Below are 12469 nucleotides of genomic sequence, written 5' to 3' on the forward strand. Positions count from 1 at the left end.
CTTTGTGTCATAGACTTGGCCCAGTGAGTGGGTCAGTTCACAATCAGGAAGCAATTAATCTGTCTCCTCAAATTCTCTTTTGCTGTGTTCTTTGACTTAATCAGATCTTTTTTCATTTGCCTGTCACTGAGTTGTCAGTACTCTGCCCTAAGAAAGGGTTGTCTTCCAAGCTCAGAGGCTGGACTGCTCATTGGTTCTTGTTGTATTGATGCAGGATTTCCTGGTTCTTTGGAATGTCTTGGCTGCTCTAGTAAAATGTAAACTCTTTCAGGTTAAGAGCTCCAGGTCCATTCTTTCCCTTTCCCCCAGTCTGTAGTATGGCATGTGAGAGGAGAGGTGGGCCCTTTGGGGAGGGTGACCACCAGTGACCACCAGAATTTGCTGGTGGGGCTACCTCACCCTTGCTCTTAGTGTCAGTCTTTCCACCCAGAGCACGGACATAGCAATACTCTCTCTGAGGCTGACTTCACTGTGTGCTAGTCTGTGGCTCACAATAGGTACACGTGAAAACGCTTTGGCCCCTAGGGGTGGTGGTGGAAGGCCTGCCTCAGACCTCTGTGTTCTTTTGTGCTAACTCCCCTTCCCTTCTTGTTCATTTGAACCATCCTGATTGCAGAGTTTCTGATATAACTAGGGGATCTTATCTGCCTATTGAAGCATTTTCTTTCTTAAAAAGTGCCCAGAAAGCTCAAGTGAATTTTACTTGGTGGTAATAACTTTTATACTCTGTTCATAGCTTTCACACTTTGGGAGACTTTCTCTCTTGGGTAGTTGGGGTAGGATTATTTTTTTAAATCAGTGGACCTTGTTCTGTATAGTGACTTCTTCTGTTACCCCAAGTCTTTCTTCAGATTGATCTTGGGTCTTGTTCTCCTTTTGGAAGAACCTTGTTTGGGTCCCATGAGTCCCCTTCCAGTTCCACTAATGATGCTCTGTGCTAGTGGTTCTTTGGCTCTAGCCTGTTTCCCTCTCCATGAGGTCTCAGTTCCTATCTCACACGCAGAGATTCCTGTCTATACTGCTTGGTACTGTAATATATTTTTTTCTGGCTTCTGTTTGGTCAGTTATTAGATGACAGCCTATTTACATTCACATTTAGATCTAGGATCCTATTTTTAAAGCTCAACTTTTTGTTTTGTTTTGTTTTTTTAAATCTGATTCCCTTGCCCCTAGTTTGTCTTCAGTTTAAGGTTGGGTTTTCTTCTTGTGCCACCCATCTGCTGGTCTAGCAGTGGTCTTCCCTTCAGTTTCCCTGTGTGCTGCGCCTACCTCACTCCCACAGTCTTCCCCTCTGGCGTAGATCACAAAGGAAATATTTAGTTAGTCTCTGCCAAACATTCTGGCTGTGTTGTTTTGCTTAAGAAGACATGCAGATAAACTGTTTTGATTCTTGGTCTTGGTGCTCTAGGGCAGATGTTCCTCCTAAAGCGGAGGTATTGTGGTCAGTGGAAAGAGTGGGGGACCAGAGTACAGAGAAGTGAATTCTAGTCCCTGCTGCACTGCTAATTTGTGGTGTGATATTGCGCAAGGGACATGTCTATGTCTCAATTTCCTTTTGTCAAAAGGGACCTTATGAAAAAGAAGATTGGAATCTGTGGACATGAGATGGGAACCCAGAGAGTAAGTGTGGGGGATTAAGGAGAGAGTAGATAGGCTAGAGGTGGAGAATCATTACTATGAGTATCACTTGTGGAACCAGAAGGAAATGCAGATTCAAATGCAGATAAAATTATTGTATATAATCACTTTGAAAAAGTATAAAATGTGATAACAAAATGGTAGAAATTTCTTGATCAGGATGACTTCAGGAGATAATTGCCTTGTCCATCCCCAGGCTTGCTCTGGGTCCATACCTATTGCTGTCACCCCTGGGATGTGGAAGGCTCAGCCTTTCTGCAGATTCAGGTCCAGAATTCCACCTCCCACCTTCTACCTCCTTTTATAACCCCAGGAATATTTGAAACTCAGCCCAGATCCTCACCTGGATTTGATTTCCTCATCATGTGGCAAATGGTCCTTGGAAGTTGTAGTTTCCAGAAACCTTCAATGTTTGCTAACATGTCCAACTTCTGCGTTTGCTGATCACTCCTTCTGTGCATGGCTGTGTTCCAGTTCTTGTGCCCTAAAGGTGATTCCAGCAAGGAAGGGGGAGTCTGGGGGATCCTATCACTAGGAACTAGGAAATAAAAGTAGACAAAAGAACTGAGAGATGGCCTCTTGGTGTTCATGAAAGGCGAGTGTTGAAGAAGAATCAAAGTGATTTAACATCTTCCTGTATAAATCATAGCGCCCAGGTACACAAACTCAGATAGGCTGAGCTACTTTTTTTTTCTTATCTCTACCTGTCCCCCTCTGAAATAATTCTGGGATTTTATCAGACCTTGCCTAGTTTATACTTTTTGTTTGCAGTTAAAAGTTTGTACTGATTTCTTCCAGTGCAGAATGAGTTGGACGAAGACAGCCTCCAGAGTCTTTTGCTGTCCTGTGATCCTTTATCAGACATAATCAGCAGAAACTTTCCTAAAGGAGTACAGAAGATACTTGGCTCTGTGGGGTTAGTTAGTTGTAAGTCCCTGTACTCACTATTGCTGTGCCCAACACTGGGATGTTCTTGGGCTGCTGAAACATAGTGGAATAGTTCTGGGAGTAGAGTTACTTAATTGACTCTGTACACTTTGAACTGGACCTTCTTTGCCCCTCTGCAGTTCTTTATTTGTCTCTAAGTCCTTGTGTCATATACTGCAGTGCCCATCCCATATTTTTTTGTATTCTATAAGCTCTGACTCCATCTCGACCCTACACTGAGAATGAGGGTGTCTTCTATTTTACGGGGACTGTTAGAGGTGGATGACCTAAAACTCTGGGATAGTTCCTGTTCTTTAGATAGCTAGATACTCCAAATCATCCAGCTCCAGAGGAGCAAGCAGTAAGCATTTCCTGTAGACTGTAGACGTGTTCATTGTGAATGTCAACATTGTCTGGGCAAAATAATTGTTTGACTTTGGGCTTGATAAGGGTGGTGAGCCCGTGTTTGGCTATTTGGTATTTTTACCCCATCCGGTTGGTCTGAAACCAAGTTGTCCAAGGCCGATGGGCCATCTGGTAGCTGTTAGTTGATGGCCTGTTGTGTCCTCCCTTCCACCCCAGTTCTGGATCCTCATGAGCCCTTTTGGCTTCCATGTCTCTCACCAATCATAGCTCATACTATCACCCTTAGGCAGGTGTTTTTAAAAGCCTACTCATCCTCTTTAACCCTCTTCTATCCTCTTTCTCTCCTACCTATTTTATACTTCATTATCTCAGGAAATACCCTCCTTGTCCCCTTTCCTCTTTGAGTGTGAGTAAAAGCCAGTTCTAATCAAAGCTGAAAAGCATGACATCACTTTATCACTTTTTTTTTTTTTTTAAAGTACACTTTACAAAGGAAAGTCAGACATTTGGGAATGAAATTAGATGGTGTGAAAAATCAGTGCTACACATCTTGTCCTTGTGAATACCTTTTGAAATCCCCCAAATACCCACCTTGTAATTAACCTATCCTTCTTGTAGGACCACAATTTTGGATATGTAAAAATTAAATTTATTTCTCTTATATTTTATTTGATTCCTAGTATTTACACAGGTATTTTTTTGTATGCTTATTATATATCAACAGTATTTTGGCCATATTATTCAGTAATGAGCTTATCTGGACATTCAGCTACCATGTCTAATACTGTTTCTTTAGGAAAATGTCTTCAACTTATAAAAGTGACTGATAAAGGAGTGATCATAGTCTTCACTATTTGGCCCCTGCTGGAACTGTTGCCTTGGAAAGGGCTACCTCTATTCCCATCCTATGGAGAGGAAGAAAGGTGCTGCCAAGGCATGCCTGGAGATGGATCAGGAAGATGTGGTCTTGGTCTTGCCTTTTATCTGAGTCTCTAGGAGGTAACTAGAGGTGCCATAGTGTCCATGCCTGCCTTCATATAAGCTCTTTTTCTTCCCACCATGTGTCACTTCAGGAAATACTTTAGCTTGAAGAGTGAAGAGGTACCCCTACTTAGAAAATCATGACCTAAGTATGACAGGACCACATTCTTTAAACATTGTTTGGTGGAATTAATTGAATCATCTCCTCCCATTTTTGAGTGGGAAATAATACATTCTTGTTGTTATGATGTATCAGGTCTTAAATGGAAGGCTTCTAGTTTGAAGCCCTGTACATTTCCAGTGGGAGAAATCTGCTGCCAATTTATGAAAACCGAAGACGTCCCTGTATTGTATGTGTAAATTGCAGCATCTCCTTGTGGAATGAACACTTCAGGAAATGGAACAATTTTTTGAATAAAATTCCAAGCTCTACTAGGTTCCAAGTGACTGAGAATTTCCCATTAGAGTGGGAAAGCTTATCCATGTATTTTTGCTTGGGGACAGTGTGTATCACTTAGTTACAGAGAAGTTCATCCATAGCTGATTTCCTCTTTCTTTGTCCTTCTTTCTCTGGTGCCCAGGGGTGGTTTTGAGCTCATCTCTAGTCTCATCTCTTAAAAAGCAGCATGCATTGTGATCACGGTTTGAGAATAAAAATTTGTAGCCTCAGGGCAGGGTGAAACTAATGGTTCTTGTAAGCAACAAATCTTTCACCTTTGCTTCATTGGTACCAGGGTGTAAGTAACTGAACTAACCAGCTACAGACGCTTATTGTGCAATTTTGAGGTGAGTATGGGCAAAATCCCAGGGGCTGGGAGGCAGACATGTGGCTTCCAGAGAGATGACATCAGCAAGTTTACTGGTGCTGTGGAGGAAGGGGAGATTCCAGGTGCTCAGCTGCCTTCCCGCATGTGGGGGTGTCTCATGCCACCCCCAGTCCTGTCGGCGGCCAAAGCCTTTGCTTGGGAAAAGCCTTCATCTAATTCTTGCCCCACTCTTGTTCTGGTCAGGACCTGAAATTGGAAAGGGTCTTGCAGCCTTGGCTGTGGGAATAAAGCTTTGAGGAATGAATATGCACATGTGCTTCTTTGTGTTAATGCTAACTGATGAGGGTTTCCAGACTGAGGGTTGGATATGAGATGGGGAAGCATTATCTGCATTTTTTAGAGTCTGTATTAGGAATTGTCCTTTTCTTGGAGGGGAAAGCATTTTATGATTTAACTTTTTGTATTAAAATTACCTACTTTCTTTTGATAATATGGACAGTTAGTGTACAACAGGAAGGCATTTCTAATTTCCTTTCTATGTTCTGCTCCTTCCCCATGCTTATCCTGGAACAGACCCTCACAAAGCCATAATATATGAAAATTGTAAAAAGTACTTCTGCAAGAAAAATCTTTCTCTTTGCTTAGCGTTGCCTCGCATATGGGCTCCTGGGAACTGCGGTGGGGCTTCTTGGGAAGCCTGTACCTCACGGTAGGAATGAAAGAAGTTTTATGACCGCTGAAGCATGACAGAGAGGGTAGAGAACAGAGCTGGGAGCCCTGGAGGCCTGTGAAGCCCATCGGCTTACTGGTTTTACTTTCCTGTCAAGATGTTGGGTCCTCAATCTGTTTCTACTCTCCATCCCTAAGATTGTGGGGGAAAATGAAGCCTCTGCATGGAAAGCAGGTGATAAAGCCCTCAGCAAAAGCTTATACTAGCAGGTTTATACATCCCCACCCCAGGCCTGCCTTGGATTTCTTTGGGGCTGTCAGTAGCTTAGGGTTTGTTTCTAAGTCTCTTGTTTGCAGTCAAGTGTAGCCACTGCTTCCTTGAAGGCATCTGGGGCCAGCCCAGGCTTGTTGTATCTGGATGTCTTCCCACAGCTGTACATTTCTCTTTTTGGGGCTTTCAGATATGAGGACCTTCAAGGTCTCTGAGCTGCCAGAGTCTTTCTTCTGAGAGCCTGTATCCTCCCCTTCTGGGCCCAGGAAGCTGTGGTAAGTTCTTGGTTTCCTTCTTAGCTGGGTACTTCTGGGAAGCTGTCTACATTCCTTTCTGCCCAACTCTCTGCCTCTGGGGCTCTGTGCAGTGCGGTTGCTTCAGGTCTCTGTGATGTGGAATACTAAGGCAGTTCCACTGAGGCCAGTCACTGGAGATAACCAGAAGCTTGAAAGTAGAACTGCCCTTTTTTGCCATCCTGGAAGTGGGAGTTCGCTTTTCATGGAATGAGGTATGGTTCTGAGTCTTTTTAAAACTTTCTCCAACTTGCTTCCCTGTCTCCTTGTGACTCTCTAAGGGAGGGAGGGAGGAGGGAGATCCGTGCTGTTTCCTGTGATCTTGGTGTGGCACCGGAGATGGGTGCAACAGATGTCTTTTGAGAGGAAGGAGCTTAGAAGCAGGTGAGAAAATCTGTCTTCTGGTTGCCATAGAGCTGGCTCTCTTCCCAGACAGGGTATCTTGACACTGAATGGTTTGTGTTAGTATTTCCTCATCCTTAAAGACAGGTGCCACCTTTACCTGATAAAATCCTTTACTTGTTAAAATCTTAACAGGGAACATCACCATCAGCTCCTATAAAGTAAAAAGGGCCCAAGAGAGCATTAAAAAGAATGAACATGCTGGGCAGAAGATGAGCCTGAGAGAGAGGCTCCTTGTCCAGTACTATCCAGGAGAGCTGTGTGTGTGTGTGTGTGTGTGTGTGTGTGTGTGTGTGAGAGAGAGAGAGAGAGAGAGAGAGAGAGATGGCTGGAAGTGGAGGGTGAGAATGAATACTTCTAGTAAATAGGAAGGGGTAGTAAATCTGGAGAATCTGGAGAGGGAATGGGGGAAGCTGGTTGTAGTGAACATGAAAGTGGAGAATTTTTGCAGAGATGTGTTCCAGAGTAGTTGGAGGCCAGTAGTGGTGGGTTGGGACATGCTCAGTTGTGATTGCGTTGCTGAATTCCTCGGGTATGATGGCCACGAATGCTTTCCTCTGGGAACAGAGCTGGTCCCACAATAGCCCTCCCCACTCTGCATCTGTATTATACCTATGTGATTCTTGCCAGTCATGGGTCCTGATCTAGAGTGTTGGGAGGAGCGGGGGAGGCGCTGGGTCTGAGAGTGGGCTGGCCAGTCAGAGTCTCTGCCTTCCAGTTTACTGGCTCCCTGAGAATGAGAAGAGCCTGTTTGTAGCTGCCAGTCCTTTCTGGCACAGCTTGTAGAGGTGTCTGTGCTCTGGAAGGTTACAGAACCTTTTCACGGATGCCCTGCCTCTTTGGGATTTGAGAACAGATGGGTTTAATTTGAAGCAGAACTACCTCAAGGGTCCAAATCTGAATTGCATATTATAAAATTATTTCTAGTCTTTGCTCTTCTTCCCTCTGTGTCTCTCTCTTCCCATCACTGTCAGGGATTGTGAGCAGCTGCTGCCACACATGGACTGGTCAGGACGTTAAGAATTGAGCTGAATATAACCGTGCACACTGCCCTGTTGTGCTCAGGCTCATCTTTAGAGAAGACGTTGATTTGAACCTGTGATGATAGAGAGGGTCTTTCCACCCCAGAGTGGGTGAAAGTAGGGAGGAAAAGATGGGAACGTACTACAGGAGTTGGGAGAGTATTGCTTCTACCCCTTCTTTTTCCCCTCCTGTGCCCCCAACATTTCCTGTGAATGGTCAAGGGCAGGAAGAGAAAACCAGGATCTTCCTTTTCAGCCTTTAGGCAGTCATCAAGTACTTGTGGAATTTTTCAGCTTAACCAGCATTGTGATGCAAATATATCATGCTTGGTTGCTGCCTGAAGGAACCTATAATCTCTGAGAGAGATAAAATTTGTTAAACAATTAAAGGATATCATCGATCTTAACTGGGTTTGGTTACTAACTGACTATATTTTATAGTTCAGGAAAGACAGTTGTGTCTTAAGACTCTAGGAAAGTTTTCTTGAAGGAAGCAGAATCTTTTCTGGTCTTTGAAAGCTAGATGGACTTTTATATAAGCAGAGGAGAGGTGGGAAGTATTCTGAATGCAGAGAAGAGCAAGAACATGGAAAGAATGTGGCATGGTCAGGGTCAGGGTCACTGTGATAATCTGCTTTGGGAGTGGTGGGTCTGGTGGAGCAGAGCTGGAAATTTGAATGCTGGAACTTCTGCATTGGTGCATAGGAGATGGAATTAATGCAATGGAGGCGGGATTTTATGGAAATCACTCTTGTAGAAGAAAGTAGGGTAATTTTGGAGAGGACAGAGACTGGCAGTAAGGAGACGTACTAAAAAGTATAGGACATTGACAACGAGAATAGAGAAGAAGGGGGGTAAATCCTAGAGAATATTTAGAAGTAGAACAAATAGGACCTAGACATGAGATGTGAAGGATGAAGTTGAGGGAAAAGCACAAGATGTTAGTTAAAATGTCTGCCCTCTCAGAGTGAACTGTTACTGGTAGCTTATGTTTATGAGATGCTTTGCAGTTTTCAAAGCACTTTTTCGTTCAGTAAGTATCTCAAAATTATCTGGGCACTTACAGTTCATCCAGTCTGGCTTCATTTTCCAGATGGGGATTAGAACCAAGAAAGGGGAAAGTGCTGTTCAGAACTCACACAGCTATTTAGTGGTAGAACTGAGCTTCCAGTCTCAGCCTTCTATCTCCTGGGGAAATTTTAAGAGAAGAATACATGGAAGAAGGAGTATGGGATCAGGGAAAAGTCGTCTAGTTGGGTGACATTAGGTGATTTACTAATCTCTGAGCAAAATGAAGCTTACTCAGAATCCTTCAGAAGATGAGTGATGACTATTGAGAAGTTTTTTGTTTTTTTGTTTTTGTTTTTTTGGGGTTTTTTTTTTTTTTTTGAGAATTACTAGACAAGGAAGATGGATTCCTTGGGTCCTTCTAGTTCTGAGATTCTTTTTTTCTGTTGTTTTGTTTGGTTCTGAGATTCTTAAGAGTGCACAAAAATGTATATGAAAAGTACTGTATTGGGTTTCCTGGGAGATGGGCCGTTTTCCAGTGTGGTACTTTTTAGATAATTTCGAGAGTAATTTGACTCCACGTGGTTTCCACCTTATGTGCTAGCCACAGAACCTAACTGCTGAGGAGGACACAACTCTGCTGTTGTAGACTATGGGCAGTGATAATCTGCAAACAAGAACTCAATATTTGTGGTTACTTTATGGTTCTGTTTGTGTTACCACCTTCTCTCCCTGTCTCCTCCTGAAACACACATATACACACTCTCCTCCCCTCTTTCTCTCTCCTTCCTTTACTCTTTTATTCTATCTCCTCCACTGTTTTTCTGGTCCATCACCCCATCCTGTCTTGTCCATCCCTGTCTTTTCCATTCTTGTCTGTCTTGTCTAAACAACTTCCCATGTTGGCACAACTTCACCTTTTGGTTGAACTCAGACATGACTATAGCAGAGCACCTTGGAATAACCTGTTTTGTCTGTATCCCTGGCGCCCAGTGATCAGGGCCAGAATCTGGACCCTTCCTTACCTCCACAGTCATTCATCCTTCAAATTTTTGTCTTTTGTTAAAATAACTCCTGATCCTCCTTTCTTAATTCCATTCTCATTGCCCATACAACCAGGAGAGAGAACAGGAAAGGGAGGTCATGGTTGAAAAAAGAGAAGTAGAGTTAAGGGTCACCTTTGGTGTCCTCAGAAGCATTTTGCAAACCTCTAGATCCCAAGTACCCAAGTAGAGTCTTCATGTTTGCCTGTCACACTCTGGCAGCTCTCTCTGGGTTTCTGGCCCTCTGTGACTGGCTGCTGGTATGCTTCTGCTGGCTATGTCTGGACACAACCTGAGTCCAAAAAAGAGTAAGAATATAATAAGCAGTGGTCATTCTCTGGGGAGGACATAGAATCAGGCCTCATTGTCTTGGTGAATTTTCCCCAAGTAGACTTCTCAGTGCCTGGAGTAGACTCCTCAGTGCCTGGAGGGCCTTTTTCCTGGGAAGAGGTGTGTCCCAGGCACCTCAGATGTTATCTGCACTCCTGTGAGTGGCTGCAGTCATTCATCACCTTGAGGACTTTCTAATGATTGATTTCCTTTGCTTTAAGGAAAGCCAGTGTCCCTGAGATACGGTCTCTGGAGTCCCACAGCTTATGAGAAAGAACCCTTCTGCTGGCATCTGCTGTGCTGGGGACAGTGGTCCTTGACCCTTTTTTTTTTTTTTTTTTTTTGTGTTCTACACCCTCCCTCTAGTCATTTGGCAGTGTTAGCCAACAAGTTACAGGGGCTTTGGGCAATTGTTTTAACCTAGTGTAGGGAACCCTGACACTGAGGGAATAATAGGGATTCTGAATTTTTTTTTCCCCTTCAAAAGGCTAAGTGGTACTTACATATGTTCCTTGACATCCTTAGGAGTAACGCTCAAGAATTCCCCCAAATATGCTATTCTCAGACTTCCAAAGGAGCTTGCTCCTGTTTCTGTCCTTCAGGGATCTTAAATTGCTCTCTCCTCTCCCTTCACATTCCTCTGTTTTCCTTCTCACCATCTCATCTATCTTCCCTTCCTTGCATCCTGGAGTTTACTTTTTTCCCCTGTGGCATAGGTCCCTCTACATTGATCTCTAAGTGAATGAACATTTGAAAGCACCTCTTTGTACACAAAAGGCAACCAGCTCTATTTTACATAAAAATGGGATGTACCAGTGCATGTATTGTTTTTTTTTTTTTTTTTAAGATTTTTTTTATTTTAGAGAGAAAGAGAGAGAAGCAGACTGCCCACTGAGTGTGGAGCCCAAGGTGGGGCTTAATCTCACAACCCCAAGATCATGACCTGAGCTGAAATTAAGAGTTGGCAGGCATCCCTCCTAGTGCATGTATGGTTAAGGACCTATTCTTTCTAGAAACTTCTAGGTTCTTATTTTTGGGAAAAAGTGAATGGTTTAAAAAGTGGCATCTTGTACTATAGGATATTGAAGTTTATTTAGTGTGACACTTATCTGCAGACCAGGGCCACCTTCCATGTTCCTAGGATAAGGACTGGGTTTTGAGGGGCCACTGCTCTTCTCTCTTGTTGATTCTTCTTAGGTACCTAGAAGAAGCATCGTAGTTTTCCATTATGGGAGATAAGCTGGTATGTTTATATCCCGGCAATACCTAATAGAGCTGAAATGCTGCATTCCTAATGTCTAATGTTTCAGTTAGAGTAGTAAAACCCAAGTCCTTGTTCACCAACAGCTATCAGATGACAGCTTAGTATAGAAGGCCAAAGATCCACAAGAATTCATTCCGATAGTTAAAAATATCACTTTGCAATTCTGATCATGATGAACCATGATTTGGGGAGATGATGGGTAAGAATTGTTGAGATTCCTGAGCTTCTTTGTGTCCTTACTAAAGCTTGGGTGGTCAGAGCCCCAAATGGGAGGTTTCAGTGTGAGTAGCAACAAGGACAAAGGGCCAACCAGGCAGGGCTCAGCTGACCCTTTTTTCTGTGAACTTTCTTTACCTCATCTGGCCATGAGTCCCTTAAGGTGACTCCATAGGGATAAAAGTGGTATCTTCCTGTTCTGCAGAAGGACTTGAGAACCTCACGAACCAGACATTTTAGCTTACTTCTCAGTTTAAGGGGCTCCATAGACTTGATTTTCTTTTTTTTCCTACAGTATACTTGCCTGAGATGTTATTAAGACTCCATTTATCCCTGGGTCTGCAAATACACTGTGTGTTCCCCTGGATGTACTATTGTTCTAATGGGAATGGAGCAGAGTAAGACGTGGACCTCATTTGATCTGGGCTTTGTATTTCAGTCAGTGAACCTAAAAATCACATCGACTCATCAGTTGACTCATATTGAACCATTTCTTATGTCTCCTTCATGTCTATCGTCTTCATCCTATTGTTAATGTAGTTTTTTTCCCCCTAAACTTAAGAGTAAAATAATATCTTTTGTCTTTTTAAAATGTCATCTTGTTGTATTTAACCTATGGTTCCAGTTTGTGGAGGGCTTTCTTCCTTATTCTCTCTAATACATTAATTATCCCTCCCATTTTGTTTGTCATAGGCATTTTAGATAACTTTATCTTCCCCAAGTCATTGATAAAAATGGTGACCATGATAGGATCTGTAACAGATGGGAAGTGGCCAAACTTCTAGGAGTTCCTAGTTGATATCGATCCATTTTGCAGCATCGTTTGGGCCCAGCTGTCCAGTTACCAGACCATCCAGCTGCCAGTATATTTCTGTTTTATCCTTAAGATCACAAGATGTTTTTCTGAAGTCCAGATAAATTGTGTCTCTGGCATTCTTTGATATATGTGTGCTCATATGTATGTGTTTATTTATATGATTTATAACTTGTCATATACAAATATATATCATGGAAATATTATGCATATTATTTTTTAAACCCCAAACTGTTATTTATAGACCACTTGCTATCTATTACAGTGTGTTTTACGTATATTGTCCCCTTTATTCTCTTTTATATTTTATATTTTATTAAATGAAAGTAATAGTATATTTTAGTAGGGCTTATATATATTTTTAAGATTTTATTTATTTATTCATGAGAGACACAGAGAGGGAGAGGCAGAGACATAAGCAGAGAGAGAAGCAGGGAGCCCGATGCGGGACTTGGTCT

General features: G+C 42.7%; 1 protein-coding gene across 6 annotated transcripts in view; it reads left to right on the forward strand.

Annotated features, from left to right (window-relative positions):
- DENND2B (DENN domain containing 2B) overlaps positions 1-12469 on the forward strand; it is a 169938-nt gene that overhangs the window by 47194 nt on the left and 110275 nt on the right. The window contains exon 1 of one of the 6 annotated variants that reach the window (XM_077866556.1): positions 5810-5894. The exons of the other annotated variants lie outside the window; for them this stretch is intronic. The gene's annotated coding sequence lies outside the window, so the exon portion shown is untranslated. Of the gene's footprint in view, positions 1-5809; positions 5895-12469 lie in introns of those variants that run through there. 6 annotated transcript variants of the gene reach the window in all.

This window comes from Canis aureus, chromosome 23 (assembly GCF_053574225.1).
Source record: "Canis aureus isolate CA01 chromosome 23, VMU_Caureus_v.1.0, whole genome shotgun sequence".
Lineage (NCBI taxonomy): Eukaryota > Metazoa > Chordata > Mammalia > Carnivora > Canidae > Canis > Canis aureus.